Here is a 14,774-nt window from a genome sequence, read left to right as displayed (position 1 = left end):
GCTATCAATGTGTTGCCTATCCTTTTTCGTAGTTTACTATCGAATGACAGCATTTATATTTACTTGACTGAAATTTGGTACGTTATTGATGAGCGTATTACTGCCTTTATTTGCTTATTTTTCTTCCTGTAAATGATAGTTATAATCCCATTCTAATTGACAGCATACTGCGGAGGAAGAAATGTAGGTAATCAAGGACTTGGAGCAAACTCAACAAATGTGTACTACAGCTTATATTGACTTGTTTCTTTGTTTAGCTTGCAAAAGCGGAGAGGCTACGTTTACTCCGGCCCAGGACGCCTACTCAGCATCTGATTTGAAAGTCATTTCTCTGCTGTGCTGTCAGAGAGCCGATGTGGCCTGTGTTCGAAAGTGGGAGATGTATTCTGGTTCTTTTTCTCATTGTAGGGTCGTGAAAGTGGGAGATACATTCTCGCTTTTTTGCTCATTCGAGGTGCGGTTGCAATAAATCCTCCACGAGCCCTCTGGCAGATATGCAACTCGTTTGCATGCATAATACTTTCCAGTGTCGCTCCTTTGACATTTGGAGAACGTCCGCAGCAACCGTTAGAATATGTCAGCTATGAACTCCGACATGCATGTCACAGTGAAGTATGTGTGGCAGGTAGTATGGGAGCCATATGTTGCTGTGAGGGCGCGCGACGTACACCGTAGTAAGAGGTTAAGGCTTCGTAAAAAAAGTGACGGAAAGCTATATCTTACTAGCATAACCACAACGTATGTGCGTAGCAGAGCTTGTGCATGTCGTCCGTGATTTTAATTCATATGAAGATGTAATTCGTATCAAGATGTATCTGCGTGTTTTGTAAGTACAGGATTCCTCTTTTTTCCCTTCCATTTCATAAAATGTGCTAAGTGGAAGTGAATTTTGATCTGTCTGTCAATGCATGAAACTCATCTGCTTCAGTTTTTAAATACTTGTCACAGAGATACCAGTTACTAAAAACGAATTGTAGTTATCATTGTATCGACTTACAGAAGTCGCAAATATTTGCAGTTAAGCACTAATAAACTTCAAGAAGATGTCTGAAATGCTGTCCGATAAGAAAAGTGTATCAAAAGGTAAATGATGACGATAATTAACCCTTACGACATACAGTTTAGTATCGGGGCACACGGACACATCTTTCCCACAAGCATAGGCAAAAGAATTTGAGAATGTCGTCAAAGGACGACTCCACTAAAAGGATCAGTAATGACAAAACAAAGTATAATTAACTTGCTTCAGCAACACGCCATTTGCTTAATACTTGAGTAGGCCATGAGAGAACTGTATTGCAGAAATGAAGTAGCGAATCCGTGTTGGGAAGAGACACGTGATCTAAAATTTCACTGTGAAACATTTTAGAGATACAGCGTCGCGCACAGTCTATTGTGCTTTTGGTGAATTTTTGTGGGAGCACAAGGTGACAAACGAACAAATAAAACATCGTCCATGATCTTAAACATCAGTCTTCTTGAATGTATTAGAACGTTCATTACTTAACACATTATGAAACGGTCATTGAATTGACGAGGAGTAGTACGACTGGGAAAACTATGCACCGCATGGGATGTCACACAGTGAAAGCAATGTAAAAGAAAAAAAAATATACTCAACTAATCGTAAGTAACAGAAATACATGCTCGACGATTGCATACTGCCACGTAGGTCGCCTGAGAAACTACAGTTTACGGCACACACATAATATGAATCTTGTTATTGCAAACTGCGTTACGTTCTCCAGGCAAGAACGTTACAGACATGCAGTGCACAAGGGAAATTTATCTGACAATGGATAAATTATTCATGCCATTCCACAATGCTAGTTATCACTTTCACTGTAGTTTCACATCTGTGAAATTGTCCTCCATTTAGTAGACAATACGGATTCAGCAACATCAGTAATTACGAAAATAGTATTAAAAGAAGTACTGACTAATGAAATAATTTTGAAGAAACATAGCATATTTCTTTCTGCACATGAAGCACTGCAACACAAGTACCTAAGTCATCAGCATGCAAAAAACATTTATGTTTACAAAGGAATTTTCAAAACATTTAGAATTCGTACTGATAAAAATTTAAATGAAAAAGAACAAGGCGTTGGGGAGCTTCTGAAACTACTTCGTTCAGTAAATTTTGAAATGTGCATGTTCAGCGGAAAAATAAACGAAGCTTATAAACATTCATTTAGCGTAGCAGGACAAACATTGTTTGCAAAAAAGAGGGATAGTAAGGTAGCAATATTTGTATAACTCCATAGAAAGAGGGATGCAGTTGGTGAAAATAGCGTCAACAACATTTTTTAAATGGGAAGTTCCACTTTTTTGCGTGCTATAATTACACATAAAGAACTAAGTGACGTGCAGTATTTGTTTTCATTATCTTAACAGATGAAATAGGGCAGAAACTTCTATTTTAATTTTATGTGATGATTCCTTATGAGATATTGATATATCTTCGTTCTTTGTTATGTGATGCTTTGTCTGTGTACAGAAAGTACCGACGAAAATCAAAAGTGCTGTCGTTTTGCTAACGAATAAGTACAGTCTTTTGGCGGAAATATGTTAAAATTACTTGCAGTGTTGCAGAAGTTACCGTGCGCCTGCTCTATGTAATATGTTTGTTTGTACGTTTTTTTTTCAGAATTAAAGAGTGCAATCGGTTTCTATGAGAAGTTTATTAACAGTAAAATTGAATTTGTCATATAGAAAGGAAGGTATTGTACTGTACAAGATAAGGTTATTTAGCATGATCCATCATTATCGATGTTTCTCAGAACCTTATATTTGTGTGAATAAATCAGTAAGTAGAATAGTTGTTAAGGGGCGCGATGCGTGACGAGTGTAATGCCATGCTACCTCCGTTAGTATTTCCCCAAAAGGACGATAAGCTGCATTTTCATCACACCCATTCACTGAGTGAATGAACGCACCTTATCTGCGTTGTGTGAGTGAAAGGCAGGGAGAAGACACTGTCGTAGCAGGGATTTCAGAAGTTGCAGCTGTAATTGGGATTACCTCTTCTGACGGCAGAAAAGATATTATCCCTGATTGCATATACATATGTTTGCGTCCAGTGTAAGAGGGAAACATAGCTGTGAACGTTGTGTAGCACAACGGATGAACTCGTGGGGCTCATGGGTTAATGTTGTTGGTGGTGATGAGAGATGGGAGCGGGTGAAACCGGTGCCCGCACGCAGTCTACTGCCTCCGAATAGTTAGAGAGAGGGTTCACCATCGACTGTGTCATATGTCCTCTCTTCTTGAGACGCTGCACTAAAATTAAATCTGGTCACTTCCGCTGCTGTTGGTAATCAGGAAGTATAAAACACCAGCTTCACCCCTCGACGTTCAAATACATCCACCTCCATAGCTGAGCGATGAGTAGGGTAGCTGCCGTACGGAGCATCTGTGTTCGATTCCTTGCAGTTCCAGCGGTTTTTCCTTGGTGAAAGTCTGGAACAGGGTGCAATCAGCTTTTTGATACCACCTGAGGAGTTACTTGACAGAGTAGTAGCGGCACCACGTCCGCTAACCCGATAACGGCCGGAAGTGCGGTGTGTTAACCCTCATACCTCCATACAACAGCCGGACGCTGTGACCGAGCGGTTCTAGGCGCTTCAGTTCGGAATCGCGCTGCTGCTACAGTCGCATGTTCGAATCCTGCCTCGGGCATGGATGTGTGTAATGTCCTTAGGTCTAGGGGACTGATGACCTCAGCTGTTAAGTCCCGTAGTGCTTAGAGCCATTTGAACCATCTGAACCATACAACATACACTTGAAGCCGTTAGCGGACGGATGACGGATGACACGGCGGTCGGTCGACCTCCAATGTTCCGTCTGTGACCAGGAAGGAAGTGCCTGCTTGTTTTCTTTATACGGTGGTGCATAAGCTTGTAGCGCTTTTCCACAAATTTAACAAACACAACGGATACACACAGTAGAGACTTTAGTTATCAATAATAAATCATCCTCCACTATTTAAAACAATCTGCCAATCCTGGAGCAGCTTTTAGATTCTGCAACTGTAGAAATCACGTGGACTGGAGGCGATGAACCCGTCGGAGCGCATATTCATCCAGTTTGTTCGATAGAGAGCGGGAAAAGTGAAAATCTGAGGGCTCAAAATCAGCTGAATAATGTGAGTGCGGAATAACTTCCCAACCCAACTCCCGTGCAGTGTTCATTGTCCGTCTAGCAGAATGCAGGAGTGCGTTATCGTGGAGTAGCAACACTTCACGAAATCTTCCTGGCCGTTGTTCCTCGACTGCGTCTGCAAGACATCTCAGTTGTTGACAGTAAATGTCAGCAGTGACGATTTCACCTTGGGGAGGCAATTCGTAGTATATGACACCGCTGTTCCACCAGATGTGTAACATAATCTTTTGTGGATACGCGCACGTCTTTGTATTTGGACTGATCGCTATTTTTGGGCTCAACCATTCCGTTCTTTTCATTATGTTAGCACAAAGGCAGCATTTCTCGTCACCAGTAACGATACAGGATAGGAATGGTAGGTGTTGCTCACAAGCCAGTTGATGGCGATCAAGCAGAGATGCAAATATGGCCACCCGCAGATTTTTGTGGTTTTGACTTAAAGCATGCGGTTCCCATACGCCCGATTTTTGAACCCCCATTGCATGCAGATGTCGCACGATGGTGGAAAGATCACAGTTAATCACATTTGCCAGTTCTCGAGTACACTGACATGGATAATCCTGGACTATTGCGTTTAAACAATCTTTATCAAACACCTTAGGCTTTCCTGAACGAGGAGAATCACTGATGCCAAAACGAGCTTTCTTAAGACGGTAGGAACTATGTTCTTGCCGTGCCCTGTCCGGTGGTACAATCCACACACACGACACGAATGTTTCTGGCTGCTTCCGCTGCTGTCAGACCTCTACTCAAGTCAGATAGAAGAATGTGTCAGAAATGTTCCAATTTATCCACTTGGCACACCATTTTCTGGCGCCCACAGCTGCAGTCACTATCTCCAAATGACAAAACGGGAATACGTGAAGTCATACAGCAACAGTGAATTACAAATACAAAATAAACCAATAGCAGTCGGACTACCAATGTACAAAACAAAAACCCTACAAACTTATGTACTATCCTAATACTTACCAAGCCTTGACTCGCAAGTACTGACGCTAAAAATTTGCTCCACCACTAGAATTCGTAACCGTTACTTATGAGCGCCACACCACAAGCGTGCATTAACTGCTGTCGCATATTCCCCACCGCACGTTCTTTTTTACTTTATATGCAGTTTACATGGCATGAAATTTTAATTAATTTTATATTGCTTATTGTTGCAAGCACAACAGATAAAATACGATTCTCACTATTAGTTTCTGCAGTTGAAAATGTTTTAACTTTACGCACTTTGATGTATTATGTGGGGATACGCACAAGACTGAAAGATTTCCTGCTGTGGACATACGATCTTTAATTTGCAAACTATTTTTGTATAACACTGATCTGGCTTGTTAGATATGGAACATGGTATCATTACTGTAACTAATTATGGAATAAAAAATGCCCTTCGCTGCTTTCATCTCTTGAATGCACAGAAAATTACTATTACCTGTATGGAAGTTACAGTATGCTACGTTCACTAAACGTAAAAGCTGCAGTGGATTTTTTAAAAATATATTAACACTATTAACTGCCACGACTACCATGAGAGCATGAAACTAAAAAAAAAAAAATGAAATTTGATTATTATGTTATTAGCCAGAACAGGTTTTGCACAGCAGTCTTTGATCACACACAAGTAAAATTTTACCACTCATGAATTACTTACGTAACTGATAACATAATAGCAGCTGCCCCATGTCCACCTGAAAAAAGACATTTTAAAATCCACAGTTTCTCTCCGAAGTCTCCAGGAAGCTGAAAGAGATAATTTTAATGTACCGTTACCTGCCCGCTATATTGCGGGAAAACTGCTTTTATTCAATTAATTCGAATTTGCCGCGGCAGCGGCTCCTGCTATCGCTGCACGGCTCTGCGTCATGAAAAATTCCTAATATGCTGAAAACTGCTAAGAATGTGGAATGAAACCATGGGCAAGCTAGCAATAAATTATTAGAGGTAATAATGTTAACAATTTCTATATTCAAAAAATCAACATAAATTGAACGTACAGACCTTTTACAAATATCAGCCTCCAATGGCGTCTTTCTCGATCAAAGGACAAACGAAGGCTACCTAAACATTCAAGCGAGCGTCACAGGCTCTTACAACTTAAACGGCTACAAGAAGACAGAGAGAGTAATGTTTCAACCTCCACTACTTATAGGCAATTTAATATGCATCTTTGTTATCTCTTTGAATTATCATTGTCTGCTTCGATACATACATTCGCCGACCACAGATGACATTTGTGAAATATAAATACATGAATATTGCACAAACATAAACGTGAAAAACTGTTATTTCCTTTCATACATAATCTACAGCCATTCATACAGTAATGAAATAACAATAATACAGATAAATGTTTACTTTTATTATTATTTTATATATTCTAACGATTTTGTAAATGTCTTGCCAGGAGAAGTCACACTACACAGACTATGAATGTGGCTATTGTACAGTAACGAAATGAATACCTCTACAAATTACATTTGTTAAAAATATTTAGAAACATTTTTAACCAAGGACTGACGAGAATAGTTAGTAACAGGTAGCTTCCAGACAACTGTTGCGGCTGCAAGAATAAATTAGTTACCGTAATATTACCTGATGAGGCCGCTAACTTGCCGAGAGCGCTAATTTAAATTTGTTAGCTACTGCATATTAAATCTGGGCTGGAGAAAAGTTAATCAGTTCAACATCTTGTTTTGGGTACAGACTTATAAACGTGCAAGTTCGATAAACTCTAAAACACACTTCGTTGTACTTAAGGTTTTCGGTGAAGCATTTTTGTAACCTTGCGGCAGCTACACATCAGGTTCATTGTTTTGTTGTAGAGTGTGGAATATTTTCGATCTCGCGCCTTCCCGCTGAATCGAGTCACCTTCTCAATTTTTTGGAAATTTGTGGTAAGTTCCTATGGGACCAAACTGAGGAGGTCATCGGTCCCTAGGCTTACACACGACTTAATCTAACTAAGACTAACTTACGCTAATGACAATACACACACTCATGCCCCATGGAGCATTCGAACCTCCGACGGGGGGGGGGGGGGGGGGGGGGGGGCAGAATATAAGGAGATTGTGACAGTAATATCTCTGACGTTATTGTTGTTCTTTTCTTCAGTCTATCCTGTGCTAATCTCTTCATCTCCGAATAACTACTGCAATCTACATCCTTCTGAATCTGCTTATTGTATTCATCTCTTGGTCTTCCTCTATGCTTTTTACGCCCCACACTTTCCTCCAGTACGAAACTAGTAATTCCCTGATGTCTCAGAATGTGTCCTATCAACCGATTTCTTGTTTTGGTCAAGTTGTGCCACAAATTTCTTATGTCTCCAGTTGTACATAGTACCTCCTCGTTAGTTACGCGATCTCCCTACGTAATCTTCAACATTCATCTGTGTTTCACTTCCATTCTAGGCTACATTCCAGACAAATAATTTCAGTAAAGACTTCCAAACACTTAAATCTGTACTCGACGTTAACAAACTTTTCTTCTTTAGAAATGCTTTTCTTGCCATTACCAATCTACATTTTATCCTCTTTGCTTCGGCCACCATCAGTTTATTTGCTGCAAAAGTAACAAAACTCATCTACTACTTTAAGTATCTCGGTTCGAAATGTAATTCCTTTTGCATCACCGGATTTAATTCGACCATATTCCATTATCACTGGCTGCCTTTTGTTGTTGCTCGTCTTATATCGTCCTTGATGTCGATTTATTTCAAGTGTTCTTCCAAGTCCTTTACTGTCTCTGACAATATCATCGGCAAACCTCAAAATTTTTATGTCTTTTCCCTTAAATTTAATCCCTAATCCAAAGTTTTCGGTGGTTTCCTTTACCACTTGTTCAATGTACAGACGGAATGACATCGGGGATGGTCTACAAGACTGTCTTGCTCACGTCGGGTATAAGAGTCAAGGGGCGTGGAAGGGAAGCAGTAGTTGTGAAGGGATCTCTGACGTAGCGGTGAGAGTGTATTGAATGTCACTATTACCTTCTCCTTTGCTCCATTATGAAAAATAAAAAAGTGAATTTATCTGAGAAAAACCAGCATTTTAACCTCGAAGATAAAAGAGAATGTACTCATACACGACTGCACCAATATACGCCATACTGCGGAACATTTACCTTGGTTCGAGAGCTACAAAAACTAATTATGATTATCGTATTTCATTAATCGCATTCAGTGCATGTTAACAAAAATTCTCTGTTTAATAGTCGATACCGCAAGTACTAGCGTGATGTAATAGTTGTGTAGTCCATCTGACAATAAAACTAATCGAAACGTTGAAGGGCCATTGCTTGATTATTCGTTTAATTACATTTACGAACCTGGTCTCCGTGAAAGTTTTTCCAAAGGTTATTTTAATTTTAACATACAGCTTAGTGATTCATATGTCATTTTTATTAGTCGTCAGGCATCACAGAAAAATATTTTCACTACATACTCACATAATGAATGTAAACAATAATCTTCAATAACGTATATTCATCAACATGCCTTTTTCTTTTTTTCTTTTTTTTGTCATCCGTCTTCTGACTGGTTTGTTGCGGCCCGCCAAGAATTCCTCTAATGTACTAATCTCTTCATCTCACAGTAGCACTTGCAAACTACGTCCTCAATTATTTGCTGGATGTATTCCAATCTCTGTCTTCCTCTACAGTTTTTGCCCTCTACAGCTCCCTCTAGAACCATGGTAGTCATTCCCTCATGTCTTCACAAATGTCCTATCTTCCGGTCGTTTCTCCTTATCAGCGTGTTCCACATGTTCCTTTCCTCTCCGATTCTGCGCAGAACCTCCTCATTCCTTACCTTATCAGTCAAACTAATTTCAACATTCGTCTGTAAAATCACATTTCAAATGCTTCGATTCTCTTCTGTTCCGGTTTTCCCACAGTCCGTGTTTCACTATCTCGCGTCCGTCGGCCGTCGTAATTTAATTTATTATTTACTACAGAAATTGATTGGTAATGGTGATTGTTGTCGACGTACGTGATGGGCCTTAATCAAAATGATATTTCATTCAATTTTGATTTAGAATTAAATGCTTTTGTCAAGTGTGGAAATTGTTTGTTACGTTAATGAACGTTAGACTCGCAGAATCTTAAAACATGAACATATAAGTTGAACAATGGAATAAACTTTTCATATTAATTTCCTCGGCTAGTCAGTTCATTTTAAAGCAAAAAATCTTTATTTATTAATTACAATTGCGACCCACACACGCGCGAGAGTATTTTTTCTTACCTCCGTTAACCATTGCATTGTAGTCGGAGTCCTGGCTCTGGCTCTCGGCTGTTGTACTTAAAATAAGAATCTTAAAGCTACGTATTCTCTGCAGTGTCGGGGGGCTGTGGAGAAAATTGTATATTACGTTAATAGCGGGCGAGTTTTTCGATTCCGCTAATTTTTATGAGTTAATATCGCCACGTAATGGTGTCGTTGGCTGCATCGGCCGCTGCGGTTGTTGCACTGAACATTACTCGAATGCAGGTTGATTAAAGGAAGACGGACATGAAATCGGGATCACCTCATACAAATTAAAAGTGAACAATAATATTAAATCAATATATTATCTGCTTAATTAGTACAAATATGCTTACATTTGCCAGCACTCGCAAGATGTCCGTCTACTCGCAACCAATACAGGAGAAGAAGTGAAGACGACTAAAAAATTAACAAAAGAGCGTATCTTGTTGTCTCTTTAGATCATTTTGTTATATTTCTTTGCCCTCGAAACTTACACAGAGAAATTATTATAATACGAACACATGAGAAAAATGTATATTATTCAATTTTTAAATGTCTCTTCTTTATAAATACTGTTTTTAAATCTTTTCTTATTATTTCACTGGGGACGCTATACCTACCATAGAATGCCGTACTCCAGACGTACATTCTCAGAAATTTCTTCCTCAAATTAAGGGCGGTATATGATATTAGTAGACTTCTCTATGCCAGGAATGCCCTTTTTGCCATTGCTAGTCTGCTTTTGATGTCCTCCTTGCTCCGTCCGTCATTAGTTATTTCACTGCCTAGGTAGCAGAATTCCTTAACTTCATCTACTTCGTGACCATCAATCCTGATGTTAAGTTTTTCGCTGTTCTCATTTCTATTACTTCTCATTACCTTCGTCTTTTTTCGATTTACTCTCAATCTATACTTTCTCCTCATTAAACTGCTCAGTCCGTTTCCCATATCATGTAATTCTTCTTCACTTTCATTCAAGATAGCAATGTCATCAGCGAATCGTATCATTGATATCCTTTCCCCTCGAATTTTAATTCCACTCCTGAACCTTTCTTTATTTCCATCATTGCTTCCTCGATGTACAGACTGAACAGTAGGGGCGAAATGCTACATCCTTGTCTTACACCCTTTTTAATACGAGCACTTCGTTCTTGGTCGTCCACTCTTATTATTCCCTCTTGGCTGTTGTACATATTGTATATGACCCGTTTCTACCTTTACCCCTTCTTTTATTCAGAATCTCGACCATCTTCGACCATTTTCCATTGTCAAACGCTTTTTCCAGGTCGACAAATCCTATGAAAGTGTCTATTTTTCCTTAGTTTTGCTTCCATTATTAACCGCAACGTCAGAGTTGCCTCTGTCGTGCCTTTACTTTTCCTAAAGCCAAACTGATTGTCATCTAGCGCACCCTCAATTTTCTTTTCCGTTCTTCTATATGTTATTCTTGTAAGCAACTTGGATTCATGAGATGTTAAGCCGAGTGTGCGATAATTCTTGCACTTGTCAGATCTTGCCGTCTTCGGAATTATGTGGATGACGCTTTTCCGAAAGTCAGATGGTATGTCGCCAGACTCATACATTCTACACACCAATGTGAAGAGTCGTTTTGTTGCCACTTCCCCCAATGATTTTAGAAATTCTGATGGAATGTTATCTATCCCTTCTGCCTTATTTGATTGATGTCCTCCAAAGCTCTTTTCAATTCTGATTCTAATACTGGATCCCCTAACTCTTCTAAATCGACTCCTGTTTCTTCTTCTACAGCATCAGACAGATCTTCCCCCTCATAGAGGCTTTCAATGTATTCTTTCCACCTATCCGCTCTCCCCTCTGCATTTAACAGTAGAATTCCCGTTGCACTCATAATGTTATCACCCCTGCTTTTAATGTCACCGAAGGTTGTTCTGACTTTTCTGTCTGCTGAGTCTGTCCTTCCGCAGTCATTTCTTTTTCGATGTCTTCACGTTTTTCCTGCAGCCATTTCGTCTTAGCTTTCCTGCACTTCCTATTTATTTCATTCCTCAGCGACTTGTATTTCTCTATTCCTGATTTTCGCGGGACATTTTTGTACTTCCTCCTTTCATCGATCAATTGAGGTATTTCTTCCGTTACCCATGGTTTCTTCACAGTTGCCTTCTTTGTACCTATGTTTTCCTTCCCTACTTGTGTGATGGCCCTTTTTAGAGATGTCCATTCCTTTTCAACTGTACTGCCTACTGAGCTATTCCTTACTGCTATATCTACAGCCTTAGAGAACTTCAACCGTATCTCGTCATTCCTTGGTACTTCCGTATCCCACCTCTTTGCTTATTGATTCTTCCTGACTAATGTCATAAACGTCAGCCTACTCTTCGTCACTACTATATTGTGATCTGACTCTTTATCTGTGGATACACGTTACTTGTCTTTTATGCAGTGGTTTCCGTTGCCTTCTGCATTCTCATTCCGTTGATTATTGCTGATTCTTCCGCCTTCAGGGGCAGTTTCCCACCCCTAGAACAAGAGAGTGCGCTGAACCTCTCCGCTCCTTCGTTATCTTTGACAAGGCCGTTGGTAGAATGAGGATGACTTCTTATGCCAAAAGTCTTCGGCCTCCCATGCTGATTATTAATCAAATTTTGGGTAGCGGCGGGATTCGAATCGCGGACCGATAACGTTTTGATTATGAAACAAAGACGATACCCCTCGAACATAATAGTAACTGATTGAAACGTGATTGTCTGAGGAATTATTTTATATAAAATAACACACACGTGACTGCGTAAAAATAAATGACAAATATGAGTATGACACTAGCATGAAGAAAACAACTAGATGAGCTGTCAGAACGACAGTCTTTTCAAGAATTTGTACATAGACGTACAATCAGAATTTTTTTGCATATCCAGGCAATTGACAAGCTGACGGTCACTTCCGTTGATTTTCAAGATTTGATGACTGCACAAGTTCGTGATGTTAATCGAGATTCTCCAGTTGTAAATATAGCTACGATAACCACAACTTAATGAAACTAAGTATTTTATTTGGAAGAAAGTCAAGTCGGACCTTCTATGATCAGAAAAACAAACGCTGCCGATGGGATTAACGAAGTTATTTTTATAAAGGCATTTTTTGTAAACTTCAGTTACGCCATATGTCATTCCCTTTTGTATATACTGTTGCAGATTACTTTCTAGATCATGTCCTAAGGCTACTGAAACTTTTGACCTTCTCTATTTGGCGAATATCCATTTTCAGATATGCAGGTGGTTGTTTAACGTTTGTTAAAAATTTGTACTCTTTTTGGCAGAAGTTCTCAAACAGATCCTATTGGTTATTTCTTCTACATTGTTAATTTTTATTGAAACAGATGTCACATTTTCATAAAGGATAGCAAAGTCGTCTGCAAATGCGAGACAGTTTATACCAAACTTTTGTTTCCCCTGTCTAACCTTTGTGTTGAAATCTTATATTCCCTCAGGTTTTAATTCGAAATTATCACTATTTTTTCTACAACAGAATTAAAAAGTATTGGGGATAGGCAATCACGCTGCCGTACAACTACCGTTATTACGAAGGGATGAAAAATTTCTCCCAAAAATTTCACTTTAGATACTGTGTCTGCAAGTATTTTACGAATTACGAGTAGATTTGCTAATTTAGACCTTACGCCAAATTTTCGGATTATTTTATTTAGTTTGTCAGTCAGCGAATCAAAGGCATTTTTGAAATTGAAATACTGGTGATTGGAAAATAAAGTTAATGAACTTCTTCAGAGGACACTGTTCGTCAATAAGGCTCACGGAATCAGAAGTATTCATTGCTTCGGTAGGACTGAAGAATTTCATTAAATTTGAAATAAGAACATAACTTTTATATAAATTTTCTGTTCGCTCACCAGCGGAGGGAAATACACTTTATAAAGCTCAAAAGAAAATGAAGCGTGGCTCAGACCCCATAGGCAACCATCGCAAACAGCTTGCTAACCGCCGTGTTAAGATTGTCTTCTTTCTGTGCATTACTTTCGACGTCCAAAAGCTCTGGTCGTAGATGAATCTCATTTATGAATTTATGAAGGTCATAGTTCTATCGTTTGTTCATCTCTCCATTATTATACACAACGAACTCACAACAACAAACAGTTACTAAAACAGGTGGCTACGTGTACACGTGTAAACTTTCGAACAAAAGCAAAACAATATTGTTTTCGCTCGGACATATGTCTGCAGTGCTTTCGATGAGAGAAACAGGAACCAAAGGTGAGAGAGAGAGAAGGAAGCATTTAAGGACAATGATAGAGAAAGATATTGACCGGCAATACGAAATATTCTCGAGCCTTGTTGAACAGCACGTTCACCCCTTGGCAATACGTCGCCAACTACCTGCAACACTAGAAGCGGTCACGTACCAGAACTGCCGTGTATTGCAGCCAGATTGTTGCTGTGATGACGACAAGGTCATTGTAGCCATATATTTCTGTAAAATACGGCTCACGTAAATGTACATTAACAAACGGGGTCGCGACGCTCCCGCTGTAGAGGGCACAGTGCCCCAGCGACAAACAAACCACACTTCTCAACACGAAGTCTGATGTATGTGTAGAGTATCGTTCATATTGATGTATTGGTTTACACAAAAAGGAGCGCATGCATGGCATCATGGCATTACATCAATAAGAAATACGAGACACCACATTGGCCATCTAGCTAAGGATACTGAGAGGTATGAAACATCGCATTACATGACTGTTCAGTTGCGATGGTCTTCTACTCAACAGACATTTACTTTGGATTAATGCTTTTCTTTAGGACCCAGAAGTGGCGAGTAAATAGTAGAAGACCTTTCTCGGAAAGATGTCATAAACCTATACAATAACGTGGAGATTCGTTCGGTGCACTTGATGGCTAAACAGTTTGTGAATGTGAAAAATAGAAATATGCTTTGTATAGGTACCTACATTATTTGACGTACCAAATCTACTACCACTGCTGACGTTGAGAGGAAAACTGCTACATGCGCGTGGTAACAAAAATGTAAAAAGCGATAATTCTCCTTGCAGAGAACAAATCAATTCCACAATTATTGTTCCTTAATCAGAGCCACGAACCGCAGCGCCTGCAAATCATTAGATTCCGTGCAAAATTATGCGGCCAGGTGTAGGGAAAGAGCTGCCCCGTCCCCCTCCCTCCCCGTATTTAATCTGCCTACCAGTCACAACTGTGTTTACGCCAAACACCTAACCAAATTATAACTGATCTGTTTTGAGTGATATCTAGCGAATAGCGTTAAAGAATGGGTAAGAAACTTGAAGGAACAAATATGAGTCTGTCGCAGTTAATGGAATAAATAAAAAAAATAAAAAACGTTACAGTTCCCAGAA

The sequence above is a fragment of the Schistocerca serialis genome, chromosome 9, assembly GCF_023864345.2.
Source record: "Schistocerca serialis cubense isolate TAMUIC-IGC-003099 chromosome 9, iqSchSeri2.2, whole genome shotgun sequence".
Lineage (NCBI taxonomy): Eukaryota > Metazoa > Arthropoda > Insecta > Orthoptera > Acrididae > Schistocerca > Schistocerca serialis.
The sequence above is the reverse complement of the archived record's forward strand: the minus strand, read 5'-3'. Positions refer to the sequence as shown.